This window comes from Anser brachyrhynchus, assembly GCF_964034855.1.
Source record: "Anser brachyrhynchus genome assembly, chromosome: 2".
In the NCBI taxonomy this organism is placed as follows: Eukaryota; Metazoa; Chordata; class Aves; order Anseriformes; family Anatidae; genus Anser; species Anser brachyrhynchus.
In genome coordinates this window covers 37035771-37057950 of record NC_137695.1, presented here as the reverse complement: position 1 = coordinate 37057950, position 22180 = coordinate 37035771, and the positions used below count along the sequence as shown (strand labels likewise).

The following is a 22180-nucleotide window of genomic DNA, read 5'->3' as shown; positions in this document are numbered from 1 at the left end:
ACAGGAGCAGGATATCCTTTCCTGCACTGAGCGACAGGTACAGAGAGCATCCTGCCTTGCTTGACTGTGGCACTGTGGGTGTTTGTTCCCCAGTGAGAGTCCCCAGGGACCCGGCCACCTTCCCACGCACCAGCTGCCTGCCAGAAGCAGTGGCCAGGAGCAGAGGGACAACATGTGCTCACAGCGCAGGGTCCCTGCAGACTGGTTACCTGTCCCTGCTCACCGTCCTTCCCAGCAGAACTGAGTCTTTTGAAAAGCGTGTCAGGCTGCTCCTGCTGCTGCCCTACCTTCCTTTTTTAATATTTCTTGTGTACTTTTAACGAGCGTGGGAGAAAGGCATAAATACGGCCTTGTTTTGGTGCTTAACACATCTTCCTGTCTCCTCTGCCAGCCTTGCCGACAGCATTATCCATCTTCCTGACACCACCATTGTCTGATTCATTTGACATATGCACTAGAAAAAAAAATGTCATGTTCCGAACAAGATCATAGTGCTGTGATCTCATTCGCGTTTCAGTCTCCTCAGTGACTGCACTTCTCGGCACCTCCCGCTTCGCACTGCTTTAGGAAGAGAGGGGCTTTTAGAAAGAGGGAGCTTTTCCAGCTTGCTCACTGCAAAGTTTATAGAAGAGGTGCAGTGAAGGAAACCAGGCCAGCAAAGGATCACAAGCACTTACACACGTATGTTGGATATCAAGGTAACGCAGTAGACACTTCAATGATTTTTCCTCCTGCCTGGAGTTTGAAGCAGCAAGGTCTTTCTTGTCTCCCGTTACCTTAGGGCTGCTTAGGGGCTCTGCATGGGTATTTGTTATTTCCAAAAGGGAGCAGCACTTTCAGAGGCGATGGCAGGGACCAGAGTCCTCGTGGCTGTATTACGTATTACGGAATCACTGAGCCCACCTGTCCCATCATTTCCCTCTCTTTTGAAATGAAAAAAAAAAAGAAAAAAAGCCATCCTCTCCCCACCTTCGTGAAATTCAGGATAAGCATTATGGCTTCCTCACGGGTAGTCACACCTCTCACTACATTTGGTATGTGACTTCTGTCTCGGCTGTGGGAGGTTATACTTCAGGTTGGCTGGAGACCGCTGTGTGCTGGCGGATGGGGTGCCTGTGGTCTGCACAGAGGGAGAGAGAGCTGGGGCACCTGGCTTTCCTCTGGTGGGGCTGGCAGGGACAGACATACTCACACATGTCTGCATCCAACATCACCTCAGGTTCAGGGTCTTCATGATATGAAAATACCCAGAGGGCCACAAATGTTTGGTGATGATGCTCTTACTCCACACCATCCCTGCCCCTGCCCTGATTTGGGGACGTTTCATACCCCAGACTCTGATATTCACAGAGACAGAGAAGCCACCACAGCAGCACGAAGCCTGAGAACCGCATCACCCCCTGCTCCTATAGCACATCCCTGCGTCTCACAGCCCCCATCTTTCCTTCCCACGGAGCAGAGGCAATCGTCAGCATCCCGCCACTGCCTGCAGCCTTAATAACCCATTAGTGGCACGGCCACGTAAGCTCCTGTCTCGCAGCTACTTCTTCTTGGAAACCTGCCAAAGGGTGAAAGATGAGGGGAGGAGAGGGTGGAGGCCAACCAAACTGGGACTTGGGGGACTGGGAGAGAAGAAAGGGGAGAAGGGTCGGAGAGGAGAGGTTGAGGTAGCTGATTTTTTCATTTTTTTTTCCCTGCGGTTAAAGCACTGACAGATAATTTATCACACATTTTGATGGTGCTCCAGCTGGCAGGAAAAAGAGCTATCTGTTTATTAATTCAATTAGCTTGCTTATTTATCAGCAGAGGCCAGAAGGTGCAGTCACAGGCTGCACTGTGCCAGCCTCAGACCGCGGGCTGTCGGGCTGAGCGGACGCCCACGCGTGGGAGCATCCCAGCCTGATGGCTCCAGCCAGTGCTCATCACCACGTCGTCTCGGCCTCCCGAGGTAAGAAAAGGAAAAAGCAAAACACAAAATTTGACAGCATGCATCCCGCCTGACAGTGAATGCATAGAGCGGGCTTACAAGCAGAGCCGTACCCTCAGCTCAGTGCTCTCGAAGTGTTTGCTGTGTCTGACATTCTGCCCAGATTTTTATTTGATTAAAACCAATGAATGCACTTTGAATTTCAGCTTCAATGGGGAAGTGTTCAAGCCAATCATCAATGCAGCATGGGGTGGATGGCAGAGGCAGGAGGGGGACAGAAGGGTGCTTCCCAGGTAGCCACCAATATTTATAGTCTTTGAAAAGGGGGCGTCTGTGAGAGAGGAGGAAAAGAGGGGACAAAAGAGGCTGGCCTTGGACTGGCACAGAAATGCACTGAATGAGGAAAGTATTTCAGAGGATTTGATAGCAGCAAGGCCACAGCAAGGCCTCCCTGTTCCCTGGCTGCAGGCAGGTTTCATGCTGCCTTGGCTTTGGCCAGTGCCAGGCATCTCCACTCCATCTCCCTGAGTCGTCTTTCAGCCTGCCCTGCTCCATCCACGGCCCACGCCTCTGCTTCGTGGGGCTGCCTACCTGGAGGGCTGAGACTTCTGACTCTATTGAAGCTTCAAATTTAGATGTTGTGCAATATGCTGCTTGGAAATACCTGAGCTGAGGTGTTTCTAACAACACCAAATACAACAAAAAATCCAGGATGAGGAGTGCAGTTTCCCTATAAGCCAAAAACTCCCTCAGCCCTAGAAACTGTGGAGCATGATTTCTACATGATTTCAGTGCTGTCATAAATAGCGTTTATTTTTCTCCTTGCTGCTTCTATAAAGTGTCAGGCTTCCTTCTCTACTACACATAAACACAGTTACAATAGAGATGTGCTGGCTTCCAGCTTAGCTCTTAAAGACCCTGTGCAGCTTCCATTCACACAGATGAGTCCTGCTATGCTTCAGCTTAAACACGAGACTCCTCACAAGGCTTGAGGGTCTCCTTGGAGTAAGAACAGGACGCACACACTCTCCAATGCTGCTCTTGTAACTTCTCTTGTTTTGCTCCCTCCATTAACAGATGTTTAAAGATTTTTTTTTCTTTAAATTTCTTTAGAGATGCTCTTTCACTTTCTAAAACACAACAGGATGTTTCAAGGAAGGATACCCTGTCAAACTGAGATGGCGGCAAATGTTTCAACTGCAGATGAGCCACGGGATCCTTTAACAAAGGGTTCCCAAGAAAAGCATCCCCCCAGCCTCAACTCCATGGCCAAGTTTGCCTTTTCAGCCCCTCCCGCCCGATGATCGGCTTGATATTCTGAACTGAGATCCTGCCTGACAGATGACTCCACTCCCACCGACAGTTTAGACCACAATCAACATTTTATAAATTCTTAATTTTCTCACTGCAGCCATATTGAACAGTTTTGTGCAAATGAGGCTTATAATTACCGAGATAAATCAGTCCTATGCAGTATTTCTTAGGATCTTTCTCAATTTTCTCCCTGGAGGATGGGATCCCATCTGCTTCACTACATTCAGGCTATTGAAGGGCGCTGACTTTTCCCAAATGGATTCATTAATTACTCCAGCCAGATTCTCTGTGGGGTTCTTCATTCGATGGGTGACACTTCAGCTGTACTATACCATCCACCCATGTTTAGCAATGCTGCTTGAATCTCTGTTACGAGCTAAAAACACTTGCAGATGTGTTGGCAGGAACGGTCCTGGCCTTAGCTGTACAATGTTACAAAACGAATGTGATTCGTTTCTCCTTTGCTTCTAATTTAATATGCATTCAGAATCTATAAATATTGTAACCACGACTGTTTCAATATGTTTTACTCCTTGCCATCATAAATATAAGCAACCGTCACAAAAAAAAGAAGCCGTAAGTTTGCAGGTATTGCATTGCCAACAGCAGAAAGACTAGAAACAAGCACTTACTGTCATGTTGCAGAAAATCTGCTGTGTGTGCCAGCATAATGTGAAATTAAACTATTAAACTTCAATGCAAAGCTGTCCTGTGTAATTCCAGGCCTGTGTTGGTTTTATTCAATACAGCAGCAGCCTGGGTTTTCAATAAACTCACGTGCAATCCTATAGCTCTGTCGAACATCAGGCAATCAACTGATTAAATAAAGAGCTATCTAGAAAAGACCTAACCCTATGTGAGGAGGCAGCAGTCACAGTCTTCAGATACAAAAGTTTTGTTTGAGTAAAAAGCAAAAGGGAAACCTCTTGGAGTCGCAGAGCCTGAGTCCTGTTGGAAGTTTCTCAGCTTTTGCCAACAGTAGCACAATTTCAGGCCACTCCAAATATTCTATATCCTGAGCGCTTGTTTTGTCAATTCAGACCTATGAGGCAACAGCCTGGGAATTGGTGACACAGTCTGCTGTTATTGAACAATAATACTTCACACTTTCCAGGAAAACCAGAGCATTTTGTAAACACAGGACCTGACTGTGGAGGCTGACTGGGCCTTTTGCATGGGTCCATGCTGCAGCACCTTGTGCTGGTGTAAAGATGAAACCTACAGGCATCTCCCATGGTGTCACTGAATGCGATGTCAGACCCAGTTATAGACTGGTGAACTAAAGCTCCCAAGATTGCCCCAACATTATATAAATCCTTAGTGACACAGCCAGAAACACAGTCCAAGAGCTGACTTGCTTACAAACAGGGAATAGGCCTGGTCCTTTAATTCTCCCCTGCCTATGGCATTGTGAGTCCCCAGGATGCAGTAAAGGTCTGCTTCCTTGTGCCTTAGTAGAGGCAGTAGCTCCTCTTCTATGAACAGACGTTAGAAAAAAAAATGTATATATATATGTATATAAGCTTTAATGATGTGGTTGGGTTTTGAAGTTAACATCAAACAAACAAAAATCTAATATGCAACTCATCTAACAAATCAGTGGGTATATTACTTCTTCTCACATAGCATGCCACAGACTTAAATTTCTCAGGTAAGTAGATCGTTTACATAGGGATGTAGAGAAGGACATGGGGGTGTATATAGGGACGTACCATGTCCTACAGTTCAATAAAATATTTCTCCTCCCTGCTAGAAGCAGGAACTTTTCCTCTTAGTTCAACAGCTGCTTCCCCAAAGCTCTGACTAAGATGGACTTGATAAGGGAGCTTCTTTCTGAGGCAGAAAAGAAATCTCTCACATCTTTACCATCTGATTGCCAGTTTATCTCTTCTAAATGAGGTACCCCTGCTTCTCAGCAGCTAATAATTCACTATTTCCCTGGCCAGTGCAGCAAGCTGCACACCTTCAAAGGGAAAGTCTGAAGCAACTCTGTCATCACCTGGCAAGATAGAGTTATTCTGAATTTGAGCGTGTGACTATTCCATTTTTTTTTGTTGTTTCTTTTCATTTTGTTTGTCTCTCCTCTCTCGCTGGTTTATAAACAACTGCTCAGCAGTCAAAACGCAGTTCATAAATTGTTCTCAAAGAAAAGCAAAGCTAAGGCAAGGAGCCCGTATCTTTTGCTGCCGATTTGTTTTCTTCTCCAGAGCTGGTGCTGGCAGATGAATTTCGGCAGGCAGGCAGGCAGGCAGGCAGCCCCCTCTCCTCCCCCCCCTGCCCGCTGGATGCTCGCTGCCCAGCGGCTGCAGGGGAGCTCTGCTGATGTGTGTCAGCCGGGAATCTGGCCCCCACTCCCCGGCTGCCATGCCAGCGCTGCTGGTTAGCAAAGCATCTGGTTGCGTTTCAGCTCTCAGAAGCTAGCCAGAGGCAGTTTTGTTTAGGTTAATACATTTTATCACTTTTATGACAGCGAAAATCTATAGCTTGAGTGCTCCAGTTCTTAAAGCGGGTGTCCGGGACCTATGAATCACAAGAAACATTTTCTCAGCAAGAGGGACACTCAGCGTGTTTTGCAATGCAAGAAATCAGTCTAGACATTACCAACTTTCAAAAAACATATTAAAAGCAACCCACTAAAACTCTGAGTTTTTTTTTTTTTAATCAAAAATAACTCACATGCTCAATGAACTTGATCATGAGCCAAAGACAGTAAGCTACTCTCGGCCCTAACTGCAGCAGTGCTACACCTTCTTGTTCTAGAGCTGAGGGATGTGATGTACTACATACACCAGTGAATTGTAAAGCAGTTAGTTTGCTGTGCAGCTGATAGGAGTGATTGATTGGCCTCTCCCCTCACCTCACACCTTGCAAACTGCCTCACCTTCTCCTCTATCCTTCTCTTCTTTTCTCCTCTCTCACTGCCCTACAAACGGATCAGACCTCTGTTTCATCAAGTCACATACACAATTTTAGCCAGCAGTGATGCCTCCTGCTTCTCAGGACAGCAAACTTGCTTCGTGCTCACTCTGTACTCAAGCACTACAGTCAGTTTTGCCCTGCACAGCTCTAAATCAGGTCATAAATTATTTCCTTCTCTGTTAAAGTTGCTTAAAGAACTGCATTATCATTTTATTTCACATTACTTTTGAGATGGAGGGAAAACGTAACAGGATTCAGTGGCAGCTAAAACTGCCTGCGAGTTGTTTAAAATTCTCCCTAATTCTCTCCTGTTAATTTTATCAGCATTTTTTTTCCTGGTATAGTAGCATTCTGTAATATTTTAGTGAGACTCTGAGATGACCTCACTCACTTGCTTAACATCCTTAATTTTTAAAGGAAGATTCTGTACCATTCCACTTGTCTTCAAAGTCCATACTTCCCAAAAGGCTATATTTTCCCATTACCTTCTCCCAACTAAAACCATTGAGGCACAGATGAATGTGTCATGTTGACCTTCAAATTGCTATAATTTTGAGTTAGAAATAATGTTACCAGGAAGAACATACATCTAACAGGATTTGCTCACAAAAGGAATAACGATGATTTATTTTAAAACTGTTTCGTGAACTTGTGCATGTTCTTGTTGACCAAATTATACCCACTGAAATTTGGCATGTATTAGTTTAAACCAGATTTAGACAAATTGTAGAAGCTACTTCCAAGAGAGTATTTATTGTTATGCATGTTGATTTAAAAATGAAATTTGCCTTCATCCTTATACTAGGCACACTGTTATTTATTTATTTATTTATCTAGTCTTTTCCTTCTGTTGATTCTGGAAGTATAAATTTATGGAAAATAAATAAACATGTAATTTGAAGTAAATTTTCACCCATGATGTCAATCCACACAGCTAATGGCACAGCTTATCTGCAGTGTAGTATCTGACATGAATTCTTTCTTCAAAATGTATTTCTCTCACACTGAGGCAAAATAGGATAAATTAAATATACCACAGCAGAGATACTGGAAGAATTCACTTCACGTATGAAGTTGTTGCCCTGGGACAGCTGAGTAAACAACTTGCAAAAGCCTGTTTGAAGACTGCCAGCTAGTTACACCCATAATTTCATCTCTATTAACAAAAACAACTCAAACTGTCGCAATGCCCTGAGATGATTACCAAGCATCTAAATTATGGAGTGTTGCTTGAGTAACCCTCTGCAGCAGTAGGGGCTGTATTTTGATACCAGTTCAATACTTCCCACCTTGCTGATTAATAGACTATCCATCAAAATCAGCAAATGTATAGGAAAAGATATGGAGAGACTTTGGCAATATTATCCCATGACTGACAGAAAATAGTTGTGTAATACTGTTCAGCTAAGTGAGTCAGAATAACAAGTCTTATAAATATGTCCTTCTGAGCTGAATGTAGAACAGTCTGGGGAAAGAGAGAGTGATCTGAAAAAACGTTTTTACAAAGAATGCCACCGTCGCATTCAAATAGCTGGAGTTCCTGATGCAGTGCTCGATGCCAGATCATCAACATGTATATCTGCACAGACTTACAAAACTTCAGAGTGACGTGCTGACAAAAAACAGAAGACCGCTTGGGCTCTGACACCAGAACTAGAATGGAAAATCACAGCTTACTGGTGACACTCTTACTGGGAATTTGGGAGTCGCTCACTGAGAGTACCCAAGTGAGTTATTCCTCACTAACATGAGGGTCAAAATATGGCCACAAATCAGTACTAGTGGCTCTACCTGGTGACTGTAATGCAAAAAGCACAGCAAGAGAGCTGACAAAAGCCTTTGCTAGTAAAGAAGGAAACTTTGTTATGCATGTCAATCAGCCAATGGAAATAATCTGTAAATACAAAAGAAATACCTAGGAAATATCATGGAGCAGCTTGAGTAGTTTTACAAAGTGAAGTGATAGCTTTATAGGCTTTTTATATTTCAGTTTATTTTCTCTTCTTCCTGTAAAGTATCATGAATCAAACCAAGCAAAAGAGATTGCATGAGGACTCAACAGATTCACATATTTCTATCTTAGGCCTATTGACTTGGCTTGCTGAAAGGGGCTATGCTAATGCAACTTAACACAGAATTATAGAACCAGAAATAATTTAGGCCAAAGGATCTCAAATTTTGCTTGTAGAAACAATACGATGACTATCATGCAATGCACCAAAACACACGCAGTGCAATGCATTTAGGCATTGTATTACATTTAAGCACATGTTGTACTACAATACATTTTTATTCACTGCGGTGAATGTGTTAAGTCCTTTGTAACACATAAAAGGTTGGGGAACTGCAAATATCATGTGAGCCATATGTCAGGAATCCCTGATATCACTGTTGGTTGAGACAGCTACAGTGCAAGTCATCCACATTTTGAAAAAATCTGAATGACCATCACTCTCAATATTTGTAGCCATTTCCATTCTGCATTCTTCTGATGAATTGTCCTTATAAAAATACATTTTTTTTTAATTGTAGTGAGTTTGATTAAGTTTTTAACTGCAAAAGGCCTGGCAAGACAAATGAGGACTTCAGACAAAGATTCAAAAATTATGCATTCAAAGAAACATGCTCTCTCCTGTTCAAATTTGTCTTTCTACATTGTCTTAACATATTAAGAAATCTTAACACATTAAACAGAAATTGTGCAATAATTTTAGAGATTAATGACAAGAGTGGGAGAAGACAATGACTTTTCTTTGAGAAATTATCTGGAGGCACTTTGCCTCCAGTCTCCAATTAAAAAGAAACCACAGAACACCTTTTATCTTCCCTTATTTCAATTTCTTCCACAAAATACTGTGCTAAAGCAGGATCCTGGACCAAGGAACAGGAATGAACTAGATAACATGAGCAATCTGGGTAATAAGCTTTATGTAGTACACAGAATTTGAGCATGATTGCGCTTATTTCACAAAAGCTACATCTCTATGCCCTGAATTGTGTAGATTATATGCAAGATGTGCAGCAAACTGAATGGACTTATGAATGCCCTTGTGTGTGTTATTCCCACAAAAATGTTTTCAGCTACATTATATTTCTCTAATGCAGATGTCCTGTGCAAGTCCAAGGAGCCCACACTGCCAGCAAGCCTCCCAGAAATTTGACTGTTCATATTAGTGTTGTAACACAGAGTTCATATGCATTTTGCAGGTCACCTTGCACATTGCTTGAGTGTAGTTTTGCGTTAGCAATGGAAGGACAATGAGATACAATATTAGATTGCAAATGCTGATTTCGGCATTTAGGACAGTGAAGGAGAATGGGTGATTTGTGTTGTCAGTGGCAGTGCACAGAGATTACAGAGGTGAATTGCTGCATGTGTGTCTGACATTCATTGAATCGAGTCTCTTTCTCCATCTTTCTTTTCATGCTTTTATCAACTGGGCTCAAAACTGTACATTTCTGCAAACACCCACGTGTGCCTTAGTCAGAGCATGGCTGCTAAATCCCCCTGTGCACCCCGAGTCGTGCCCTGTCAAACCTGGCAGCCTCCCCTCGCTGCTCCCTAGGTCGGGATCTCAGCATTTCATTCTGCAGCCGCTGCGAAGCAGTTCGAGGTCACTAGGTGGACGGCAGGCTGCAAGCACACTGTGTTATTGCTACCATGGCAGTTCGAATGGAAATATCTGCGAGGTCCTTCACAAGCCTGAAATTTCCATAAGGTTCACTTCCAAGCAAGTATAGAGTATACGGATGGAGTATGAAAACAACGGGGGCGCTTGGTAACGTTTATAGTTGTTGTGAAGGCAGCAGCTGAGGGAGAGCTCAAAGAGTTGGCACAGGATCTCCTCCTCCAGCATAGCAAGGAAAAGACATTACAGAAACAGGGGGAGAAGGCGGGGATCCACCACTGCAGCGGAGCTTGGTGCCTGAAGAGTTACCAACCTGCAGCCCATCAGGGGCTGGAACTGCTGCTGGACATGGTGACTACAGCTAGTGAAATGATTAAACAAAGTTACAAAATAGGGAAAATAAGGCACCAAAAATCTGTGACCCACCCACTCAAGCACGTATGTGAAACTGTAAATCAAACACCAACCACCCAGCAAATTGGCAGCTGGCACTATAACATTATATGTGGTGCCAGCTAAAGGCCTCCTTGTATGCTTTGGGTTAACTTTGTTTTTTAAGGCCTTTGCCACAAAATAAAAGCCTTAAAAATATATGTACATGCTGCTGACTTCAGGAGAGGAGAACAAGAATAAAGAACCTCTAAGAGAACAGCAACTTTTCTCTACCATCTATTAGCTTCCACTGGTACCTTCCTGTAAAGCCCTGGTGAAGAAACCAAGAAGCATTATATTCAGAGTTTCTGCCAATCTATCATTTCAACAGGAAGCAGTCTCTGCTACGGAGTAATAAATGTTTCTTGCTGGCAAATTCACTTTTTTACCACCTCTAGCGTCTCACTAGGACTGGCGGCAGACAACTTCACCAAACCTTAAAGCCAGTTTTTTATAATGTCTACATAGTGTCTTCTATTGTAACAGCATTAAAAGTAAAAAAATAAAAAATAATAATAATAATAAAAATATATGGCAACACAGGAAAACCTTTAAAGTTCTCTCTTTTCCAGTGCCATCGGTGAACTTTAATGAGATTCATGGTCCAAAAGGCGAGTTTTCTCCTGAATTTCCTACTGAATATATTGGCAAAACAACAGCTGTCGTACAGTGTTGAGGCTGTCTCCTATCCACCCCCTGCTTTGGCACCGTGTGCTTCGATGTGTTGATTCATACGTAGGAGAAGGGGAAAGCACTGGACCCACTGAATGTAGAGCGTAGGAAGGAGGTGCGTCTGCCAGCAAATCTCTAGACTTTGATCACTCCTACTTATTTGCCTCTGTCTCCCTGCTGCACTCATTTTGCCTACAGTCATCCCACCTTGGCAAGGATGTTTGCAAAAGCTCATAAGCCAAGCATAGTCAAGCCTAGTTAGTATATAGATGGGAAATCTCCAAGGAAAACCTAGCTACTGCAGGAATATATCCAGCTGGCACGCTTCTTTCTTTTTTAGCAAAAAACAGTCACCCGGCACTGCACGGTGGGTGAGGGGGCAGGAATTCTGTGGTAGAAAGCACTTTTTCCTTTTTTCTTTCAAACTGAAACCTGTATCACTTACAATCACTGAGTAAGAATTCACCCAGAACAGTCACACAGAAGAGATTATACAGGTGAAAATCTAACCTGATTTGTATCCTACCTCCTTAAAATTATGCCTAAAACTCCCAAACACCCCCTCTTTCCAGTTTTAAGGTATTGAGTGCATTTGATAATCTCTGTAAGAAGCTACATTTCATCTCATACGTTTTTAGTACATAAAGTAACTCAAGTTCACTAAAGGCTTTGGCATGAAATACAGTACATCTAACTCCCTTTGCATCTCATGTAGTCATTTGTACTTGAGTAAAACTGCTTCATGATACCACCCAAGAAATGAAGATTTCATTTTACTTAAGTATAAACAGTCAGTTCCAGATGCCTATAGAATGAGACCCAGTATGTCCTGGAGCATTGTTGTTCAACCGGTGGTCTGCAAGACATGAGAAGGTGGTCCTTGAAATGCCTGGAAACACACACACGTGTTCCTGTGCAGCTAGGAGGTCTGTGCCTGTAGGCAGGGCTCTACCTGGGAATCAGTGCCCAATTCATCTTAGTGTCTAACTAACATGATTGTTATTAGAGATGCAAAATTATAATTTCACAAAATGCTATTTAGTTTATAATAAATGCTGCACCTCTCACCTATCACACCACCGCCACCACTGCCTTCCCTGCCCAACAGCTAAACAGTAATGGGATGCGAAATTATCTGCAAAGTTTGTTCATAACCATAAGTTGTCCTTCCCATTTAAACATGTGAAGAATCACTGCACTACAGACACATTCTGGGGATGCTTTAGTAAGGATTTGTGCTACTGGTTCTTGCCAGTACGAACATCTCCCATTGTATGGGATTTGCACCTCTAGGTTTCTGTTCTACCACCCACAGTCACTGTAATTTCCTATTACTTCAGCATCCACCCACAGGCTCTCTGAACAATACATTGGGTTCTTCAGGCACTGTGACAATACTGATACATAATAATTACATTACTATACATTTGCATACCCGTCCTGCCTTCTCCAAGTAACTCCTGAGCTGAGACAGCAACAGCTTTGAGCTCTACCAAGAGAGCTGCACTGTGTCCAACTGAGAATGCTACTTTGCTCCCGGTGGTGCACAGGGCAAGCATGTACAAAAAAAACTAGGATTGCTATAGTTACATATGTTTTCATTTCCATTAGAGGGGGAAATGTTTCATTTTCAGTAGAGTGTGACTCAGAAGCCCACTTCTCGATAGAAAGGAGAATTTAATTTTGCTTTTTTCTGATCAAAACCATGGAACACTTACATTTCACCCAATTTGCTCAACATCATGTGAAAGTGTTTGCAACTGTAGGCAGAGCATTAAAAATATCATGAAGACTAGCAAGGAGAAGATGGGAACAGCCTGGCAGGATGGTGGCTGACAGCTGATGTTTATTACTGGATGGAGCAGCAAGTTAACAAAACCTGCCACTTCAAAACAACCAAAATCAAACAAGTCCTGAGGATCAGAATCCAAACTGGGAAGGGAAGGGAGGTGGCAAAGCAGGCGACCCCTCCCCACAACTGCTCTGACGGCTTTTGCTTTAAGATATAGTGAATCTTAGCACACAATGTACCAGAACCTCATTATTGAAAACATAACAGCGTGCTGAGCGTCCTAGTACATATGAAGTTTATAGTAACTCTCTATTCCTGAGGACTTCTCTAAAATTTCACGGCAGGGCTTGTATTACACACATATTGCCAATAACCTACTTATTTCAGATGCCAGGGCACCAAAGACAACCCAATTGCCTTCATCCTAATATGGAGAAATGCTAAGGTTGTGAATTATCATGATATTATCACTGTTACTATGTAGTAACAGGGGAAAATACTGACTTTCAGTGATCTCAGATTGTTAAAAATCTGTGAGTAATTAAAATTAATGTAGATATTTCTGCTAGACTCAGGGCTGCTTAAGAAATAAAGAAGCTCCTTGCTAACACTGCTGACTCTGATGATAAGTTAAAAATTTGCTGAGGGCATCAGACCATGAGAAAAAGAGAAAGAAAAATTAAAGAAACCTTTTTTTTTTTTTTTTTTAAATGGAACACGCACAGCCTGTCAGGGGTTGGTACAATCTACAATGCAATACTGTCTTTTGGAGGCCAAATTTTTTACTTGATCCTTGAAGAACTATAACTAGAATACACAGTTAGGGGAAAGAAATATTTGTTATAACATGCAAATGGTAAATGTTGCTGGTTATAGAAAAATCCCCCCTTTTTCAAGAAAATAAGAAAAAAAATAGAGGTGATGTGTTAGTTTGATCAGTCCACATGAACAAGAACCACCAAAATATTAATGGTAGCATTTCTTGGTAAGGTTTACCTTTCAAAAATGATTTTATCCAATTTTTAAATTTGGTTTAATTCATTTGGAAACAGTGACCTGTTTCTGCTTCCATCCAATCAAGGAAAAAAATTCCCAGTAGGGCAAGGGTTGAACCATTTTACTTTTAAGTTTATTTTTCCTTGTTGTATTTAATGTTCTAACCAGACGTCCTACAAAATAAACTACAACAAGCTTGTCTGGACATTTAATAAGGGCCAGATTCAGCAAACACCAGCTAGTAAATTTAGCATTTAATGGGCACAATTCCTTGGCCATATTTTATAAAAAGAAAGACACATATTCAGGGAAGGATATTACATGCAGAGCTGTCTCATAGAGATGTTGCTAAAGTATACATCAATTTGCATTTATATAGCTTCATTCTTGAATGTGGTATTTTTATTGTGTAGAGACTTGCGCCATTTCAACTTAAAAACAACTATGTTTGAATATTTCCAAATATATAATTTCAATAGATTTATTCCAGTATAACATTTTCAAAGTTTGAGAGCGTTCATCCAGAGCTTTTTTAAATTTTTGTCTACAGAGGTCAAAGGAGGATATGGTAAAAAACAAAAGTACCCATTTCCCTTCTGAATATCATTAGATTATTTTTATACTTTATAATACTTAAACAATTAGATCATTATGAAGATACATTTCTTTATTATTAGCAATATTAATTTATCTTCATTGGACAAAAGACCCAAGCTAAAGAAGGTAAAAAGAACCCAGCTCATACTGAGGGATGAGTTTTCAGTATTTTTGTTCCATTCTATGTGGAACAACGACTTTACAACTGGCCATGAAAGCACGCAGTTAATGTGGCGTTGCAGACCTGATCCCACTCCCAATAAAGTCAGTGGAAAGATTTCAGCAGTGCCTGGACCAAGCCTGTTATACGAGGTGAATGAGTAATAAGAATAATACACAGAATGATTCACATTTAATAGGGCTATTGTCAAAATACAATGCAAGCAGGAATTTCGGCTCCTTTGAATGTTTGTCAGTGCATGCTTTTTTTGCACAATACTTTCTCTTTATTTGTTACTGCAAACTAGATGGCAAAGTTACAGCAAGAACCTGGCTCAAAGCACCACTAATCAGCAACCGTGACAAAACCCAGAGGTAAAGCTGATGCTCCTTCCTTCGTCCAAGGATGGTTTTGCCGATACAGGGAGGCTGAACAGGGCATGTGCAGGCATTGTGGTCAGACATGACTGCTCTGGTCGGTACATTGCAGATATAACACCTCCCCACCTGGTACAATCTGGTCCTCAAGTTAGAAGGAAAATCCTCTGGGGTCATCTGTACAGAAGCCACCCCCACATCAGGGTTGGAGCTATACCAGCACTCATCACCATACTCAGGACCCTGGTGATCAGGCTGGCTTTGAGATAGGATATTAAATAAAATTATATAAGTAGTTAGTATCTGTAGTGATGCCAACACAGACCCTCCTCTAATTGCATTGGGCAAGCAGAGAATGTTCCTCTGTGCCCTGGATTCCCAGTGACGTTTGAGTGCCCAACTCAGATCCTTTAGTCTAGTGTCAAGAACACGTAGGGGAGGATATAAAGTTTCAAGTTACAAATAAAAGAGCAATGTCAAAATCCCTTGAGCTGCCCACCATCAGGGGCTTACGTGCTTCACTGGGAGGCTGACCAAAACTGAAGTTTCTAATAATGACTGTGCTCATACCTGGGAAGACTGCAGGACTCATCTCTCCTACTAGCAAACATGTTTTCCCGTACGAGTCTACATAGCCCCAATCAAAATTACTGTCCTATGTGCTACAGCGTCTGGGAAAACGGCAGCAAAGCACAGCTCATCTATAAATTAGATTCCGGGCCAAGATGGACAAATGCATAAAATGGAGTTGGTGCAAGCACCAATCTATTTATCTGCTTGTTTTACTAGGATCAGACTTACAAAAGAGATGGGAAAGCAGCTTAGAAGGTACTTGCTGAATTCACCTAAGCATATTATAAAAGGGTAGGAAAAGAAAGGTTCTAATTCCCTATATTTGAAGGAAAAAAAAAAAAAAAAAAGGCAGAACATAATCAAGTGCATTGCAATGGATATTTAACAAAGACATTCAGGGAATGACCACACATACTGCAACTTATTCTATTGCTTTGAATTTTAAAATGTAATTTTGACAATGCAATTGCTTTAACTGTCTCTTGTGATAGCGAGTGCTTACTGCCATCGTTTGTATTATAGCAAGAGCCCTTTTAACATCTGAAAACAATAAATACAGCACTGAAATGCAACCTATGCTTTCAGCTCTTTTTGATTTAACAACCCCAAATGGCACTCCAATGAATAATATAGGAATAGAAAAAAATGACATTATCTCATGCTGTTGCCATTGTCTAAATGAATAGTATATGCTGAATTTTATAAAGAGAATATGAATCGTAACATACTATATAAAATATTTATTTTTGAAAGAAAAGGTAAAAGCCACATAACACACAAATGGGTAATCATGATTTATATAAAGCTCACTGAGTGCAAATGACCCCACTAAATCTCATTATCCTAAGTATAGATATAAATTCCTAGGTGACAACCGAAATGTGGAAATAGCAGGAGCATTATGGATCTCCAGTCTCCAATTACTCTAGGTAAAGTATGAAAGATTTTTTTATTAAATGACAAAAGCATTGGAGAAAATAGTGAGTAATATGGTAGGTAAAGACTTTATAATCTACTGCTTTGAACTCCTTTTCGTATTATCAGGAAGTGAAATCCAGCTCTGAACTCTGTATAATAAACTTGACTTTGTTCCCATTGACATCAGCTCACATTTTGCCTCCAACCTTCGTGTGAATGGAATAAGTCAAATAACACATGAAATAAATTACTCTAAAAATATATTTACTAACTCAGCCTTTCTGAGGTGCTGAGAAGTACTAGCAGAATTACTGTTCAGACTCTTAACAGAGACAGAGTGACTATTAAAGATGCATATTCTCCTGTATGAATGTGCATACACAGGCAGAAAAAAAAGTTCAACATTTTAGTATAAATGCACAGCATTCACTTTCTTTAAATTCTGGTGATACACCTAGAACTTCAATGAAAATAACATGCAATCACACCATAGCTCCAAAACAGATTCAAGCAGGAATAATTTCCTGCGCAGACATCCTCCATATTAACAGTCTGCACAGAGGTAAAATGCACCAGTTTGGCCCATTTTACTCATCAGCAATCACGTGAAAATGGGCTTACTTGACGTCCATAACCAAAAAATGTGTCTAAACCTGTCACCTAAGCATCATTCATAGCCCATGAAAGAGACAGGCACTTTCAGAGAGTGATTAATCCCCCTATTTCTAACATGTCTTTCATCCCATCATGGGTAGGACATTTGCTGTTGAAGTGCCGCAAGTCACAAGGCAAGCCCAGCCCTACAGAAGAGAGAGCACTAAAGAGGAGGAACTGCCAACTACTTCGGTCAGCTATAATTTGCCTGCATTTGCGAGCACACCAGTTTGAACAGTTCTTCTGTGTTTTTGTCTAGCCTGATTTATTTTTTTTCTACTCCTTTAAGTATCAAAATGTCTTCTGAAGATGATAAATTGAAGGAAAAAGGAAACACGTTTACAAAAAGATGGGAACAGATGAGTTTTTGATATTCTTTTGGTATAAAATATAAAGGAACAACACTAATAGGTTTCAGTCTGGATCAAGCCCGGTGTGCATTAGCCTTCCCCTTCCTCAAAGTAAAGAAAGAAGGGATATTTTCATCTCAGATTATATCACAAATAGGATGTGGATTTTATATATGGTAGAACAAATCCAGAAGAATTGTGGCAAGGCTCTAAGCATGTAGAACTGGGGTGAGATGGAAATTTGTCTCAGAGTTATGTAAGTATAATCAGCTTCTATATACCTGAGAAGTTAAAATACAAGACAGCTGCCTAACAGATGCACTGAGCAACCTCAACCTACATTACACGTGGCCACATCGAGTTGATTCATCAAAATCAGAATAAATACCCATGAGAAGGTTGCATTCAATTAAAGTGCCCAACAAGCTCTTCCAGGTAGTTTTGAAACAGGCACAAGAACAATTCTTAAACTGAATTCCTTCCCTGGGTTAATTGCATTCTCCTTTTAGCCTCCGGCAATCTGTATCTTTACCATATAAAGTTTGTGAAATAAACATCCAACTCCCCCATTCACTGCTCTGGAACTTATATAAACAAAGCCTTGCTCATTTAATCATGCGGATTGTTTTTATTGAATTACTCAAACCAATAATCTGCAGAGGTTTATTCAAGTCCAGCAATTATTTATCAATTTGCAAAGAAGTTTTCGGGGGGGGGGGGGGGGGGGAAGGAAGGAGGAGGGGATATGTAAACAGAGAGGTGAGCCCTTCTCTCAATTCCATGTGCAAAGGGAAAGGGGGATGCAGCCCTCCACAGGGTCTGGGTTATAGAGAAGCGTCAGCTTCGCTAAGGGACAGCTCAACCCCGTCAGGTTGACCATGATTTCACAAACTTGCGTGTCCGTCCATCCCCACAATCACAGAGACCTGCGTGCTGGGTGCCAAGTTCACCGCGAGCCTGTCAGGCAGTGAGGAATGCGCGGCTCTCCAGCCAGGGCTTGCACTGAGCTCTCTGAATGACTCCAGGTATCTGCCAATTGCAGCTAAAGGCCAAGTCCTGCTCGGGGTACGCCCTGCTCCTTGCAGACTTTTGCCTTGCACGTTTGATTTTCCCTCAAAACTCCTCCCGAGGGGAGGCCGTAGGTGCGAGTACTCCCGCCTGAGCTGCCCCAGGGTGTGAAGGGAAGGCACACCGTGGATTTGTCTCCCAACAGCTCTTTTAGCAGATCCCTCCCAAAAAGCACGCTGCCCTTGGAACTGTCCCCATCATGACTGCACAACACCAGATGCAGGAGACGCCCGCTGCTTCGGGACCTCCCTAAATATCCCCAAAACGCATCTCCACACATCCCTATGCTACCCATGAAGCAGCACTGAGCACCAACCTCACCGACGTGCTGGAGCTCCAGCAAGTGGAAGGGGCAGCCACAGGGTGGCCAATCCCCCCCACCTTCCGTGCACCCCCCAAGGGGAGAGCTTGCCATCACAGAAACACAAGGGATGGCCACAGCCTCTGTTTTTAATAAGGCAGAACTCTTGCTTAAGAGGAAATCATTTTATGGACCATCTAGGCCTGGTCTTGAAACCTTGGCAACACAGTATTATAGACCAACTCTCCCAGCTTAAACCCTCTGCCAGCACAGAGATGTTTCCATGAAACAAAAGGAAAAAACACACCTCATGCATAGTTTAAAGTCACTTGTAAAGGGAATGTTTCTGGCTTCTCTCCCAGTTACTCAATATGTGAATGCTATGACTTGATCAGAAAGAAAAAATAAGGGAAAAAAGTGCCATGTATTGTAGTTACATTCCTGCTTTTGCCTTTGGGGGCTCTAAGAAAGAACAATTCATAATTGTTCCAAATAACTGTTGTCAAAATACTTTCCTTTTTTTGGCAATGTAGACATTAATTAATTACATCTGTGTGATTTGGGGGCGGGGGGGGAAAATCTCTCACTTGCCCATAATACCTCAGTTACTTAAACTGAGCATCGTTAGAAAGACATCAATCCCTGTAATTTGATTTTTATGCTGGCATTGTATATTTATTCAGTAGCTTTGCAAATAGGCTTAAATTTCCTTGCATTGGAAATATTATTTACATAATACCTTATAAGGAAACAGTTTGAACTGATGTATGCAGAACTGTGTGAAATTAAGAGACTCGGAGACCTCTGGTTGAAAAAATAAATTAAATTGCTGATAACATATGCAAAAGTTTCCCCCTTCCCCACCTTTTGTAAGCTGTCAGCTGAAAAATCCTGACCCAGGCTACATCCAGAAGTCTTGAAGAAGTCCCAGGTCTAAATCTGTCTTGTCACTGATAGTGCAACTAATGCAGTGCCCTCTTAGGGCAGGGCCCCATGGAGAGGCAGGCAGAGGGATGCAGTCCGTGCTCAGAAGGGCATCAGGTGCCAGTGCCTTCCTCGTGCCTGTGGGAAATTCACAGATTCACAGATTTCTCTAGGTTGGAAGAGACCTCAAGATCATCGAGTCCAACCTCCGACCTAACACTAAGTACTCCACTAAACCATATCCCTAAGCTCTACATCTAAACGTCTTTTAAAGACCTCCAGGGATGGTGACTCCACCACCTCCCTGGGCAGCCCGTTCCAATGCTTAATAACCCTTTCGGTAAAGAAGTACTTCCTAACATCCAACCTAAAACTCCCCTGTCGCAACTTTAGCCCATTCCCCCTCGTCCTGTCACCAGGCACGTGGGAGAATAGACCAACCCCCACCTCTCTACAGCCTCCTTTCAGGTAACTGTAGAGAGCGATGAGGTCGCCCCTGAGCCTCCTCTTCTCCAGGCTGAACAAGCCCAGCTCCCTCAGCCGCTCCTCGTAAGACTTGTTCTCCAGACCCCTCACAAGCTTGGTCGCCCTTCTCTGGACTCGCTCGAGCACGTCCATGTCCTTCCTGTAGCGAGGGGCCCAAAACTGAACACAGTACTCGAGGTGCGGCCTCACCAGAGCCGAGTACAGGGGCACAATCACTTCCCTCGACCTGCTGGCCACACTGCTTCTTATACAGGCCAGGATGCCGTTGGCCTTCTTGGCCACCTGGGCACACTGCTGGCTCATATTCAGCCGACTATCCACCAATACTCCCAGGTCCTTCTCGGCCAGGCAGCTTTCCAGCCACTCATCTCCCAGCCTGTAGCTCTGCTTGGGGTTGTTGCAGCCCAGGTGCAGGACCCGGCACTTGGCCTTGTTGAACTTCATACAGTTGACCTCAGCCCATCGCTCCAGCCTATCCAGATCCTCCTGCAGAGCCTTCCTGCCCTCGAGCAGATGATAGATGAAAGATGCTAGTGAAAAGGAATCTGGAATGAAATTTTTTTATTTGTTTGTTTTTGTTTTTTAAATGGCAACGAACGCCAGTTAGGGAGTAACATTAGCTGCTCATGGAGGTCAGAATTAATCTAAAATTAGGGTCAGTATTCTAAAGTACATACCTAGGATTATTTCTGTACAGGGCAAAGCATCTCACATCTCAGGGATGAATTGTCCCCTGTAGGTGACCAGAGGTTACTAGAAGAGTCTAGTGGAGGCTGAGCTAGACACCTAGTGTCAGGTGACAAGAGTCACTCCTTTAATAGCACTGCTGGCCGTGACCCCTAGACCTGGCAGTGATAAGTTTCATGTCCCAGCACCCCAAACTACACAGTCTGGAGGCCTGTGCTGTTTTAAACAGGCAGACATGCTGTAAAATCTAACCCGATGTTAACCTGCATGACATGACCTGGTTTGCTTTTGTGCCACAGTGTACCTGCAGGCTGATGTTCCTGAATGCTTTATATGGCCAAAATGATACAGTAGCTTTTATATAGAGATAATGCCAACTCATCACAAAGAACATTGGAACAGTTATCCATATGTAGTTGAGTCATCTGATCTGTTTTAGTAATTAACTGCTCTATATAATGCAAACTTAAAACAAAGACTAGGAGACCTTGCACAGGAAATCACCCTAGAAATAAACTTCTCCTGAGGAGGTATGTTTGTTGTTCAAAACACATTTTCCACAAATAAAATCAAAACAAACCCAGAAGTTCTGCGTGGGAGGGGAGGAAAAGGGAGGGGGAACATATCTGGCATTTACGCATTGAAGCCCATCAAATAATGGATGAGGAATCAGAGCTGACATCATGGCATAACCAACAGTCTGGGACCCATTTGCATGTGGTTAGGAACTAAATTCTCCTCCGCTGCTGATGTCATTTGACAAACTTGCATTAGTGATGTGGATTGGCAGGATTTCCTTTTTTTCCACATAATAAACACCCATGGCATACCGCAGGCCTACAGAAACCTGGGCATGTCAGGAAAACTGAAAGGATGCATGGTATTTTAGGGCAGAACAATTCATGCTCCAGGTCTGCACACGCATGGGCAAGAAGCGATGACACCCTTTGCCATCCTCTTAACGCCCTGTACATATCGGCAAGCACTCCCTCGGCCCACGTTCAGCAACAGCAAAGAGCGATGTACGTAGAGTCAGAGTATTTAGTAAGCAAATACTATAGTTAGTATTGCAAAAGAAACAACCAAAGTGATTCCTCTTTTGCCCCTCCAGGCAAAATAGCTCAAGCCGCATGAATGCATACGGCATGTAAACCAATTAGGCACGTAGTGCGAAAGCCGTGGTATCCTAATAGCCCTCTACATGACATATAAGCAACCAAAGCCAATTTGCATTCACATTTTGTTTCCTAGGCAATTAAAGGAAACAGGCTCTTAAGTAAAAAAAATCCAACTAAAAGTAGAATCGAATTTTACTGTTTCTTGTTTATTTACAGTTTTATTTTATGTACGTGTACCCAGTGTGTACATCAATTTTTTTAATTTATCTAACACATACTAGAATTG

At 42.5% G+C, this 22180-nt stretch overlaps 1 protein-coding gene and 1 long non-coding RNA gene across 13 annotated transcripts in view; both read right to left on the bottom strand.

Moving 5' to 3' along the window:
* The window catches only part of CREB5 (cAMP responsive element binding protein 5), a 264451-nt gene that overhangs the window by 28080 nt on the left and 214191 nt on the right, over nucleotides 1–22180 (bottom strand). The gene's annotated exons all lie outside the window — the stretch shown is intronic.
* LOC308188844 lies at nucleotides 2749–20541 on the bottom strand. The gene is made up of 2 exons (XR_013945806.1): nucleotides 19757–20541; nucleotides 2749–6796 (listed from the first exon to the last, which is right to left on the bottom strand). It is a non-coding gene; the product is annotated as an uncharacterized lncRNA (long non-coding RNA).